Source organism: Panthera tigris, chromosome D3 (assembly GCF_018350195.1).
Source record: "Panthera tigris isolate Pti1 chromosome D3, P.tigris_Pti1_mat1.1, whole genome shotgun sequence".
NCBI lineage: Eukaryota > Metazoa > Chordata > Mammalia > Carnivora > Felidae > Panthera > Panthera tigris.
Genome location: NC_056671.1, coordinates 31,351,879 through 31,366,002, shown reverse-complemented (window position 1 = coordinate 31,366,002; position 14,124 = coordinate 31,351,879). Strand labels below are relative to the sequence as shown.

At 40.6% G+C, this 14,124-nt stretch overlaps 1 protein-coding gene across 2 annotated transcripts in view; it reads left to right on the top strand.

The window, feature by feature from the left end:
* Positions 1–987: 987 nt before the first annotated feature.
* LDLRAD4 (low density lipoprotein receptor class A domain containing 4) overlaps positions 988–14,124 on the top strand; it is a 172,671-nt gene continuing 159,534 nt past the window's right edge. Inside the window, exon 1 of one of the 2 annotated variants that reach the window (XM_042961948.1) lies at positions 988–1,564. The gene's annotated coding sequence lies outside the window, so the exon portion shown is untranslated. Of the gene's footprint in view, positions 1,565–7,158; positions 8,476–14,124 lie in introns of those variants that run through there. The other variant, XM_042961943.1, reaches the window with a different exon arrangement.

The following is a 14,124-nucleotide window of genomic DNA, read 5'->3' as shown; positions in this document are numbered from 1 at the left end:
AATACTCTTAAAACTTAAGGGAAGGATAATCAAAGGACTATGGAGCTGGTGGGAGAGAAGCCCAGGGGAAGCTTTCAGGCGTCAAGGGAATGAAGGTGTGATTCATCAAACCATGCAGTCAGGGAGGAGGGTGCTTCTCAGGAAAAGATGCCAAGTTTGGTGTAAGATGAGCTGAATTTTAGATAGGACTGTGAGACGTTCAGTGTCCTATAACTAGTCAGATCTTGGAACTGATTTTAATGATTATAAAAAAAGAAATCCGGAAGGTATGTAATTGGAATTTGTTCTCTTAATTGATGCAAAAGTCTACTATGCTCAAGCCTTGAAAAGCTCTCCAAGGAAGGGGTGTGTCAGTGCAGCAGGGAGATGGTCCAGAAGAACAGGGCAGGCTCAGTTGTGGTGGCTGTAAGGGGTAGAGCATGGACAGTAAGGACATTGCCCAGAAATGTAAAGACCCCAAGCAAAGCCTGATCCAGGAACTTTTCTATAATGTAGGAGCCAGATGGATCCAACCTTTCGGTGAACAACTTGCTGCCTAGACTGAAAAGGAGGATAATAGTTCTTGTGAAGAAGTGTTCATGTGAGATCTGGACACTTTGGGTGGGGTTGCCATGGGAGTCTTCCCTGGGCTCTTTAGGGACAGCTGATAGGCAAGTCCAGCCCTTCAGCCACAGTAACTAAGATTGGCTTGAAGGGTAGTAGAGTGTTTTTCCTACTTGCTCTTCTTACAGGCCCATGGCTGTAGAATCTTTGTGAAACAATTGGTGGTTCCCACACAGAATGTCTAGATTCTGGCATGATGTGTGTGTGTATGCAGGGGAAGGGCTGCTGTGTGGATGCTGACTTCTTCCTGGATGTGGCCACATCATTGGGCTTTGACAGGTGAGGACAGACTCAGGCTCCCTCCTTTTCCCCAACCTTATTTGTGTCTGAAGAGAGCTCCTTGCTCCTCCTCCTTCTTTTTTTTTTTTTTTTTTTTGTTTTTTGTTTTTTGTTTTTTGTTTTTTGTTTTTTGGAAAGGAATCCTTTCTCCTCCTTTGAAAGGGTACACTGCTTGTCAGGCTCCACCTGCCAGTTGTTGTGCACCCTGTACACCCTAGCCAGGGGGTTGGAAGAGCATAGCCAGTGAGCTACCTGTGGACACATGATTGATGAAGAACAGGACACACTGCCTTTGTTGCCTGTTAGTGTTGTAGCTCTGTTCTGTTATTTTAATATTTAAACAGGCTTAAAAACAGTTTCTAACACATAGTCTCATCTCTTAAATTGTCATTTTTTTGAGATAGTGACTGGACCAACGTACATTGTGCCTTCTGGAGGCTCTATTTTGCATCATATAGTACACATTCCACCCACACAATTCTGATACTTAGTCCTAATTCTGAGAAATTAATTTCAGGTTACATTTCAGGCATCCCCAAATACTCTCATGGGCACTCTTGTGCGTAGGAAAGATGGCGCTGGCATGGAGACCAGTTGCAGAGCACTGCATTTTCAGACCATCTTGACAACCACCCTTCCATCTTTGGAGGAAATATAGCAGCTAAGAAATCTGTGCTGCAGAGTAAGAGAAGAGGGCCCAAGATTTCTTTTTAAAAATGTGTTTCTTGTTTTCTGGCATAATTTTTACATTTATGGATAGTACTTCTCAGCCTTTCATGAAATTTCTGCCTCTTATATGTGGAAAAAACAGAGGCTATTTTAAATTATGAAGACAGGCTTTAATCTAGTCCAAGAAACTGGGGGAAATAGACTTCTTTTCTCGCTTTCAGCCCCATTTCCTTACCTAATGTTAAATATGGCTATTTCTCTCAATTTAGAGGGTTTTCTTTGTAGAATATGAATGAGCTATTTACTGGGTAACAAAAAGACAAGCCTTTTAAGTACAAATGGAGCTTTGGAGATCTCTCAATTTGAAAGACTAATCTCTGCATAAACACAACTGTTTCTCCATATTGCTGGAACACTCCATCTAGCTGTTTGGCCACATTTTCTATTATGGTTTTTATAAAATGAAACTATGGCTAATAGCTCAGCAGAGAAATATTTGGGCACAGTAGCAATAGGGATGTGTTTACATTGCCTTAAACTATGCTGATGAACAAAGAATAGTAATTTTCTATAGAAGTTGATCTAATCTGGTAAATAAAATTAAACATTGCATATTTTCATCCCCCTACATTTTTCTGAGATCATGGCAACCAGCAATCTCATTTCAGTGTTTTGGGGGTTTTTATGAAATGTCTGATTATACGTGTTACCTCTCAGGCTCAAAATTTTACGGCAAGCCTTCCTTCTTTATGTAAGAGAATGACATAACATCAAGACTGTCTACCATAGAGAATAATTTGGAGGTCACTCTATATCTAGCACCTTCCACCAGGAAGTGCATCTGGGTATGGAAAGATAGAACCATTGCATTCAGAAATACCTTTTGGGGCTGACAGAACCTGACTGTTTCAAGTTTCACATCCCTGTAGATGGGGCTTGGGAAACCCTTCTTCCCTTCTGCCCCACCCCCAGGGTTCTAGGATAAAACTGGATTAGTGAATTCATGGCTTGATAGACTAAAGAGAAAAATGAGGCTCTGTGCTCCATATTCATGTGCATCTGCCCCTCTTGGTGACATGCTAATTGGTTGGCCTGGGCACAAGACTAGGAAGCACAGGTTTCCTGTTGCTCACACAGTGCATCCTGTCTGCTGTGATGGGAGAAAGGCGAGTGAGGTGAACACCCTTAAAGACATCGCTCATCCAACAATTGGCAGTCTCTTGGATATAAAGTCAAATGATTGTTTTCTTGAGGAAGCTCCTTATGAAATCTACATAGCTATTAATAAGTATATTGCTATTTTGTAATTGAAATTAGGTTGTGTTTAACCTGCATAATAACTGGTTTTAAAAACCTGGATATGTTTTATTTCTGTGATTTAGTTAAGTGGCATTCAGTTGTTGCTTCCATGTACACAGTCAGTTTATCAAATAGCATGCCTGCTCTTCATTCTCATGCTGCATTTTTCATTATTTTGAAGGTAGATGAATATGTTCAAGTTATTTTTTTTAATGTTTGTATATGTTGACAGAGAGAGAGAGCAACAGCAGGGGAGAGGCAGAGAGAGAATCCCAAGCAGGCTCCATGCTGTCAGCACAGAACCCAATGCAGGGCTCAATCTCACCAACCGTGAGATCATGACCTGAGCCGAAATCAAGAATCGGCTGCTTAACTGACTGAGCCACCCAGGAGCTCCTAGTTCAAGTTCTATAGCACATTGGAGTAAGCAATGAAAAGACAATGTAATATTTTATAACTTCTTAAAGAATCATACAGTATCGAGAAATTAGCCTACAGGAGTTACAGACAAATGCACAGTCATGAATATTTTCAGCTGTCAAAAATGAATAAAAGAGATGAAAACTGGAAAGGGTGGGTATATTGAACTATTTGATTTTGGACTATTACTCGTTTATCAGTCGATGAATTCTACAACCTTGTTCTGGTTGAAGAGGCCAATATTTGCTACCATTTATGCCCTCATTGGCTCATAACACCTAAAAAACCATGTTACATTTGGCCACATGGTCAGTAGAGGACATGGAGCCAAAAGGAAATGGTATTTCCTAGTAGGGATTGTGGCTTGGCAGATGATTTTTGTGGGAGACATTAAGTCTATTTAAACAATTTCTTCCTCTTCATTAAAAGTGTTTTTCTTTATTTCTAAAGCAATGCTATTATGGACATGTGTGTAAACTGTAACGCTGCAAGTTAGATAGGCCTCTACGTAAAAGAGCTCTTCATATTCTCTGCCCCCTTTGTTGTTTTATTATTTTTTCTTATCACTTGCCACTAATTAACATACTGTATATGTTACTTATTGTCTGTCTGCCATCCCAGAATGTTATTCCAGGAGAGTAGATATGTCTGCTAAGTTCACCGGTGTGATATACCCTCAGTACTTAGAATAATGCCTGGGAGTGCAGTTAATATAAGTTGAAGGAAATAATGAACTAATCTTTAAAATGATGCTCAGAGTGTAGTTTTTATATAGTAATACATATTTGTGATTAATTATCTTTTAAAAAATATTGGAATTGTAGTTCAGCATAAGAAAGCCAACCAAAGTAATATACTACATTAATAGAATAAAGGGAAAAAAACCGTGATCACTCAGTAGACACAACTATGGCATTTGACAAAATTCAACATCCTTTCACAATAAAAACACTCACAAAAACAGGAATAGAAGGGACCTTCCTTACCAAAACAAAGGACATTTATGAAAAGCTCACAGCTAACACCTACTCAGTGGTAGGAGACCAAAAGTTTTCCCTGTAAGATCAGGAACAAGACACAAAGCCCTCTTTGACCACTGCTACTCAATATTGTACTGGAAATTCTAGTCAGAGCAATTAGACAAGAAAAAGAAATACTAGGTGTCCATATTGCAAAGAAAGAAATAAAACTGTCTCTATTTGCAGATGACATTATCTTATGTATAGAAAATCCCAAAGAATCCACAAACAAGCTACTAGAGATAATTTTTAAAATTCAGCAAAATTGCAGGGAAGATTAACACAGAGAAATCCATTGTGTTTCTATACATGTGCAATGAACAATTTGAAAAGGAAATTAAGAAAGTAGTAACATGTTGGTATCTAAAAGAATAAACTACCTAGAAATTTAACCAAGTAGAAAAGACTTGTACACTGAAAACTATAAAATGTTGCCGAAAGAAATTTAAAGAAGCCCTAGTTAAATGGAAAGATACCATATATTCATGGGTAGGAGGACTTAATATTGCTAAGATGGCAATACTACCCAAAATGATCTGCAGATTCAATGCAGTCCCTATCAAAATGCCAAGAGCCTTTTTTTTTTTTTTTACAAAAATGCAAAAGCCAATCCTCAAATCACATGGAATTGTAAGGGATCATACATGGCCAAAATAATCTTGAAAAACAACAGTGTTGGAGAATTCATACTTCCCAATTTTAAAACTTAAAAAGCTACAGTAATCAAAACAGTGTAGGATTGGCATAGGAATAGACATATAGACCGATAGAATAAAATTGAGAGTCTAGAAATATACACAGATTAGGAGTTGCCAGCTGCCTGGAAGGAAGAAAGGGAGCTTAGTACTTGTTCATTACAGAGTTTTTGTTTGGAGTGATGCAAAAGATGGAGACACACAGTGATGGTTATTGCACAACACTGTGAAAGTAATTAATACCACTGAATTGTATATTTAAAATGACAAAATTTGTTATATATTTTATCACACAAAATTAAGATGGAGTTATTGAGAATGAAATTAATGTTGAGTTTTATTTTTCCTTCTCCAGAATTAGTCTTATAGTTCTGGAGATCAGAAGATATTGAATAATAGGCTTTCTGTATAATGACTGTATACGACAAGAAAGTAATATTCAGCAGATCCTTTCCATTCAGAAGGATGCACCTGAAGACTTTTGTAATATGTCTTAACTATGAGGCTGCAGAAATGTTTTAGGGCCTCCTAGCTTTCTCCAGAATCATGTTTTCATAGTGGAATAAGTACTTTCTATATATTTCTTCACCCTGAAGTTTAATGGTCATGCTTCATGAAAAAATGAAGTTTTCTGCATTTAACTGGCTCCCTCACTAGCCTAGTGGTTGGATACAGCTTCACAATCCATGACTCAAATTTGTACAAATTGCAACACAGCAAATGTCCTGGACCACTGGAGCATAAGCTTCATGAGATGTATATGAAATCATCTTGCATCCTACCTAGCATATAGTGTAAACTCTAGAAATATTTGTTGAATCAGTGGATCCATAGGTCACTTTCAAGTAGTTGAAATCACAGACGTAAATCTGTCAGTGGATATGGCTATTCTGTACAGTATTGTTTTTAAAGAATATGTTTTGAAATTTGGGATACTTTCTGAGAAATGGAATGTTTGATCTACAATAATGACACTTCCTCTTTCTCATTCTGAAGTGGGGCTTGCAGCTTGGTTCTCTCATCCTGTGGGCAGGGTTCAGGAAGACTGGGGTGCAAGGAGGTTGTTTTCTCCTTCCCTAGATTGACACCTTCCCTGTTGGCTGCACAAGCACTTAGTGGTGCTCCCTTGTGCCCTGCCCTCAACTTCCATCTCTCCCCGGTATGCTGGGTAACTAGAGCACCCCAACTGAGAGCACTCTGATGACATATGTGGACCATCAGATTTTCTCCCTTCCTCTTGCTTCTGACTGTACAACCACACTCACTTCTCTATGCCCGGACTGACCTAGTTAAAGAAGTGTGTTTGCAGACAGTGTGTTGGAATGCCATTGCTGTGGGTGACATCACACACTTGGAGATATTTTGTGAAGTCCTGTAGGTATCATTAATGATGTCATAATTAGTATGCGACACTTTTCACTATGTCCCAGTGACTGATGGCTGTTCCCTCAATTGCTCTCCATGGACTTTCTTACTGGTTTGTTCCAATGGGCCATATACTTCCCTATTAGGACTGATGTCTGTCTCAGACTGTGGACTTCCTTTTGTAGCCTCAGAGTGGCCCAGCATAAATAGGCATCTGTAAGAATCAGACTCATAACCTTGATCTGATTAAGGAAATTTGCAAATAATAATAGTGAACACCGATCAGGTTCTTTGCTCTAGTAACATGTCACTGTCTGCAACATAGGGACAGTGATGGTGGTGAAGAAGTGAAACACTTAGCATATGTCTCAATCATAGTAGGCATCATCATCACCATCAGAAAGGAACAAAGCACTATTTTTTCTTTTTTAATAGGGAGGAGGGAGAAAAATGTTCAGGCAGTGATTGTCCAATTTTCTGTGCATCAGATCACTCTGTCCTCTGAGATTCAGAATTCCTGGGGTGTTCTGAGAGTTTGTGTTTCCTACAAGTTTTCAGATAATGCTGCTGCTGTAGCAGCATTAAAGGGACTGCATTTTGAGAACTACCAGCCTAAGAGCACTAGAGAATGTGGTGGAGTCAGGTCTTGAAGGCAGCTGGAGGAAAAAAGGAAGGCTCAAGGTAGACTCACATACCTCATAGCTGTGCCTGAGACAGCCTCCAGATCCAGAAAAACTGGGTGCCCCCCAATTTCTTGCTAATCACTCGATGATGCTACATTGTTCTTGAACAACAGGCTTGTTGTTTCAGGCTTTTATGGAGCTTTTGGCACTACAGAAGACATTTACTAAATAATTTATACCTTATTGTTCTAATCGTTCTCATAAGGGAAAGTCATGAAGAGAAGGAAACTCAGATCATAAAAATATTGATATTGACTTTCTACTCAGAGAAACGGGATTTGTAGTTTTAGGCAGAGGATTCAGTGGAATGAATTTGTCATGGGCCACTGAAATTAAAGCCTCCCACCTACCACCACCCACTAGGACAGAGGGAGAAAAAGACATGCCTATTGGATGAGGCCTCACTCTGTTTCATCCAGCCAGCACCACAGCATGGCCAGTCCACAGGCAGTGCTTTTTCCTGCACCCTGCCATCTTGTGAAGAATGGCCTTCCAAAGGCCTACTAACCAAATCAGTTCTTTGCCCTCTGAGATGCTGTGGAGTTCATTGAAACCTGGAAATGTGACAGCACTGGCCTTCCTTGTTTTCATTCAGGCACTTGAAGGGAATGGCCAGCAAGCTGGGCAGATAAAAGGAGTCATTTAGGCTTCAGTTTCAGATAAAAGACTTGAGGTTCATGAAATGTTCCGACATAACAGTGTAGCTTCTGTTCTGTGCCGTGAAGCACATTAGAATAAGAACAAAGGAGCAGTACCGTGGAGTCGGCAGGATCTCGACCTTGCCAAGGCTGAGAGCCAAGTCTGAGGATTTGGGCGTCCTCTGAGCTAATGAAAAATCCACCTGACAGGCTCCTTCACCCTATTCATTCTCCTACCCCCATCCTTTCTGTCTCGTTACCTTAACTTGCACCTGCCTGGCTTTAATGTTAGCAGGAAGGTCATGGAGACAAAGTTTAAGGTCAAGTGCAATAAAATGATTTTATTTATGAATCACATAGGTTCCTGGTTAGTGCACTACAGAATTTTGTATTATCTCATGAATAATCTTGCTCCACAAATCTATTCCATAATTTTAGTGGATGAAAAGGAGCAGGTTTCCTAATTCGCAGTGGGCATTTATGAACAAAAATGGATCTCTCTCCTTGGGTAATATGTAGAGAAGATTTTGTGGGTGCTTACATGTCTTTTACAAATTTCCAAAGATCTTGTTAATTTTTAATTTACTCATAGTCTCTGTATGTCACTATCATTCTCTGAACAGCATTTGTTTGTAGTCAACATTAATTAAGCTTCTCAATTGAAATAAAAATACTTTATTGGTATAGAGTGAATGCCACCAGTGCCCCCCTACCTCCAGCACATCAGATGGGCTTAAACACTTGATGGCAGAATGTAGTTCACAGAAGAACTAAACCTAATTATAGCCTAATGATCATATGCCAGGTGAGTTGTGTTTTATTCAAAATGGAGATGTTAAAATTTGTTTTCATCTTCCTCAGACAGCAGTCCTAGACAGGAAAGGAAGAGCGCGCTGCCTGTACCTCTCCTGCCATCTCTAGCTTCTCTAGTTGTTGCAGGCATTTGTCCACAGTCAAGATGTTTCTGAGTGAATACAATATCCCAGTCAGACACATTCAAACACTTGGTGGGTGTTGGAGTCCTGAGGTCAGGCTGGATATGTTTGGCCCAAAGTTTGCTGGTGGCAGTTATAGAGGACTCAGGACAATGCCTAGGAAATGCCTAGGAATGACCTAGGAAAATGCATAGCCCTAAGATTCCAGGTAATGGGGTTGGTTCAAGATTGCTCCTAGAGTCAGTTCACTGACAAGAGTATAGGTCCTATTTGGTCTGGGGTTAAAGTGACTCATGGAACAGAGACCAGATGCTATGGTCTCCTAGGAATTACAGTTTGGGACCTGAGTTTGCCCTGGGTCTGGTATGACTCTTTCCAGTTTCCAGAAAGCCTCCAAGTAAGGTTTAGCAGCTGAGTACTGATTTGACTCTAAAGGGAAATAGAGTAGACTGGTGAATTCAATGATGTGAGCATTGGTTTACTGTTTTCAGTTCTGTGCTTTACACTGTTTCTTTTTTTTTTAATTTTATTTTTTATTTTTTAATGTTTATTTTTGAGAGACAGAGAGAGAGAGAGAGAGAAAGAGAGAGAGAGAGAGACAGAGAGAGAGAGAGAAATTGTAAGCAGGGGAGGGGCAGAGAGAGAAAGAGAGGGGAGATACAGAATCCAAAACAGGCTCCAAGCTGTCCACACAGAGCCTGGTGTGGGGCTTGAACCCATGAAACATGAGATCATGGCCTGAGCCAAAGTTGGTTGCTTAACCAGCTGAGCCACTCAGGCACCCTGCTTTACACTGCTTCTTAACTAGACCTTTTTCATTTAGGCTGGGTAGCTCTTCTCCCTCCCACTGAAGAAATGCCAAGCTAGGAGTGACTGTTCTGTTTTATTTTAATTAATGTAGTGTGTTTCGTGACTGATGTCCCACATGCCTTTATATCTTATGATATGTGTGAGCTCCTGTGACCCTGCTTAAAACATGTGGAATCTTATGAATAGTCAAAAAGACCTTGCTCCTCCTCCCCCACCCCAGCCTAAAATAATGAATACATAGGTGACAGTTGGCTCACAATAACAGCAGTGTATGACTACATGCTAAACTGTAGTGCTGATAATAAAAGATACATTCACCAGAGGCATAGAGGAACGTGGTGTGGAGAGGTAGGCTGTGATTGTACAAGATGAGTGGAAGGGAGAAGAGGGGCTATTATAGGGAAATAACATAAAATAACCTAAGCAAAGGGACAGAGATGGAGATGAAAATGATATGTTCATGGAGATGCAGGAGATTTTTTCATTAGAAAGGAATGTTTGTAGGGAATATGCAATACAAATTGGATTGATCTGGGGAACCAGACAATGAAGCATCTTTAAACCTGTAAGAGCATTAGCACTTGATATGGAAGCAAGTGGGAGTCTTGATTGTCAACCCATGGACTGTAAGTTCCTTAGGGATAGGAGGTTGCTTTGTATGTGAGAGGTTGTAAATTGGCAGTCCTGGGTCACATCTGGTCCAGACATGTGTTTGATTTGGCATATACACTGTTGTCTTTTAGTGTCTTAGAAATTATGAATAAACTGCTAACATTCAAAAAATGAGGGGCGCCTGGGTGGCGCAGTCGGTTAAGCGTCCGACTTCAGCCAGGTCACGATCTCGCGGTCCGTGAGTTCGAGCCCCGCGTCAGGCTCTGGGCTGATGGCTCGGAGCCTGGAGCCTGTTTCCGATTCTGTGTCTCCCTCTCTCTCTGCCCCTCCCCCGTTCATGCTCTGTCTCTCTCTGTCCCAAAAATAAATAAAAAATGTTGAAAAAAAAAAATTTAAGAAAAAAAAAAAAAACAAAAACAAAACAAAAAAAACAAAAAATGAGGGGACTTCACATTAATCTGGTCAAATTTCTCTTCAAAAAAATGGGAAGGTATAGTAGCAGTTGAGACTGCATTGCTGGTGGTCCTTGGTGGGGACTGAGTAGTAGTTGGTTCCCCATGGCCCTTGCTGTCCTTCACACAGAGGCAGAGAGTCTTTTGCGGTGTTTAACTATTGTCCTCTTCTTTTCCCTCCAGCCCATTTCACTCACTGACATCACCTGCTCAGCAGCTGGCAGTGAGTGCATCTGGCCATATGTTATCATCCCCTGCAAATGTTTGCCTGGCCTAATATCTTTAAACAAGAGAATGAAGTGATGTAGAGAATATTTAAATTAAATCAGGTTATGTCTTATATCAGAAAAAGTTCTCTACTAATATTTTTTTTGTCTTATCCTTTTTGATGTATCGAGAAAAGTTATTTATACAAAATGGTTCCAGTTGGTCAAAATAAAATAAGTCCTGGAGATGTACCATGCAGCATGGTGACTGTAGTTAATAATATTCTATGTATATTTGAAAATTGCTAAGAGATTAGATGTTGAAAGATCTCACCACAAGAAAAAATATTTGTAACTATGTGTGGTGATGGATATTAGCTAGACTTATTATGGTGATCATTCACCATACATACAAAGATTGAGTCATTATGTTGTACACCTGAAACTAATATGTATTATGCCAACTGTATGTTGATTTTTAAAAAATGGTTACTTAAATCAGTTCTTACAAACATGTTTGAGTTTGGCCCCACAATGGACTAGGCCTTTTAAGGGACCAAAGTTACATTAATGAATATTTTAATAATTTGGTGGAATTTTTCTGAGGTAAAGAATAAAGGAATGAACAACAGGAGTAAGAAATCCTGATTGTGCCCTGATTTTCCTGAAGTGGGGAACTTCTTTTATATTTTATTTTCCCTCTGGCACAATGGCTATGGTATTAGATAGACTTCTTTGCTCAGTCTGAATGACCAGAAGAGGTATTTGTTGCTAGGACTCATGGTCAGAGGAACAAGCTGAAAAAGATATCCACTTGCTGGGAAACTCAAACTTGCCTGAGAGAGTAGCCAACTGCAATTCCTCCATGTGCACCCATCAATCTTTATAACCAATGAAGGAAACAGAAACAATGGTGGGAACGTTTCTAGAAAAGTGCTCCCCAATCTGCTTTTATTTTGTGAACTACTTGTATCTTCTTTAAGTAGCTGCTGGAGGCCAAAAGTTGGGGTAAAGCCCAACTCTGTGCAGGTAGAGAGGCTTGGACATAAATCTTTGGGAAGAAAGACGAGAGCTATAGAAGGCTGAGGACGGAGCTCAGGTTATAGGATTATTGGAAGAGGATGATGGGCATTTTTTAGTCCAGTCCCTTCTTTTCATAGCTGAATAAAACCATGACCTAGAAAGTAAGGTGACAGACCCAAGGGATATTCACGTGTGTATGTGACCCCCAATTCATTGCTCCTTTTGATAAGCTATGTTCACATTGAGGAAGGAGAAAGAAGGTGCAGGAGAGACACATACCCATGCTGATGGGCAGTCAAGAAAAACCTTCAAATTAGGGTAGTGGAGGACCAGCACTGTAGTATAAATCCAACAAGCACATCCCATTGGCCAGGAAAAAGGTGGAAGGTTTTCCTTGGTCCCTGGCTCTGATGACCCATCTCAGGTCAACTGTAAGTGCCAAAGATACATGGTCTTCATTCATCTGTCCACTGACCCCTTTATCTCCTTCCCTCCCTGCTCTGGGCCTACTTCTGATAATTAGGTGCAGAGAAACAACAAGAATGACAAGAAAAATGCACTTGCCTCTGGAATCTGTCCTATCCTCACTGACTCTCCCTGAGCCACATTCTCTCTCTCCAAGACCCTGGTGACTCAGAGTCTGAGAACCCACAGCATTTGTATCACCTGGGGCCTTGTTATAAATTCAGAATCCTGGACTCTATCCAGACCTACTGGATTATAGTCTGCACAATTGCTAGGTTATGATTATGCACATCCAAGTTGAGATATACTGCCCTAGATACCCCCTTCCCCCCATCCAAGCATCTGTTCTCCTTCAATCCATTCTGAACATCAGACAGAGTCCTGATGTAAAACAAAATCTAGCTAGCTGTGTTGGTTCCTTCCCTAAAATCTTTGCTTGGCTCCCCAGTGCTTAATGGACACAACACCCTTTGCATGCTAGCTCCCACTTGACCACCTGACAACCCTGGTCCCCTCTGTAATACCTTCTCAGTTCTTTGCCTTGAACCTCACTTCTTGAGTGGTCTTCTCCACCTCCTCAGGTGGCTCAACACCCATGCTTGCTTTAAGGCTTTGCTCAGACTTCCTTCTGTGAAGTCTTGTCATCTCCAGGCTCATGTGCCCAGTGCTCTGATGGTCCATCTGATGCCTGCTCTCCATGTGGTCATTAGGACATGCTGTGATCCTTACTAGCGTGGTGTTGGGCATAAGTAGGTTCTCAGTGTGTATGTGCTGGATGTGAACAGTGGTAGAAGAGGGCACCAGGAGGCCTCAACTCAATAAGAATCTTATTCTGCAGGTTAACAGGCTGCTTTGATGGTGTAATGATAGTTCTCATACATTAAGTGAGCCATTTAAAAAAGAGCCACAATTGTGGTTCCCTCTTAGACCTGGAGTTGAACATTAAGTTTTCAAGCAAGAAAAGCTTGAGAGTCACTGATGTTATATATCCCTTTGCCTGGAAGCTGCCTGTGCCTTTAAAACACTTCTGGAGAAGGATCTTCTACAACAATGCTTGGTGATATGGGCCTGTGTTTTGTAAATACTAGTCTCAGTGGCTGACCAAGATAGGCAAAGTCCTGGCCCTCTGACATCTGAAACCGCTGCTACATCTCTAAGATTCTGGGAGGTTTTTCATAAATGTCTTAACTACTGTGATCTAAACCTCTTCCCTCTGACTTTGCCCTTTTATTTAGGAGTAGAAACTTGGGCTCACAGGTCTCTGGGGGAAGGAAGAGAACTCTACTCTCTACTCCCAAAGCTTTGGAGGCTACGGTTACAGTATGGTCAGACTTAGTTCTCTGGGATTCAGGGTCAGCCAGGGCATGAGGGAAGGAAAGAGACAGTGAAGGAAGAACTCTGAGTGTGCAGAGGCCTTACTGGAGCATTTCCCTGTTGATATCAGACATGTTTGAGAGAGTACAGATGCAGGGTATGAAAGGGATGGAAACATACAGAAGCATTATGTACTCACAGGAGATGTGAGCCAGCTCAGTAGGTATGAGAGTGAATTACTTTCTTAAAGAGTGGAGTTCCTCATGTAATAGTTTTCAGGATTTATAAACAGAACAGTTCTTCAAAAACTAAAGGTTTGTTCTAACAAGCATGATAAGGTGCTTTTGGCTTCTTCATCTTGTGGGAAAATAATCTCTTCTAATGAGATTATATTGCTATCGTGCCTTTAAAATAACTCGGTGAAACGTTGTTAAACCACACAAGCGCTAACTTTACTATTGTCACGTGTCTTATAGGTTCAGTTGTCTTTAGTACAAGAGTGTCATCCTCACACAGGGTGTTCTCTGGCAAGTGGCTACACCCGTGCTAGAGTGCCATGTTCCATGTTCTTGCTATGACTATTCATTTCTATCTTAAATGAGTCTGACATAGAACTATGTAATTATAATTTGTGAAG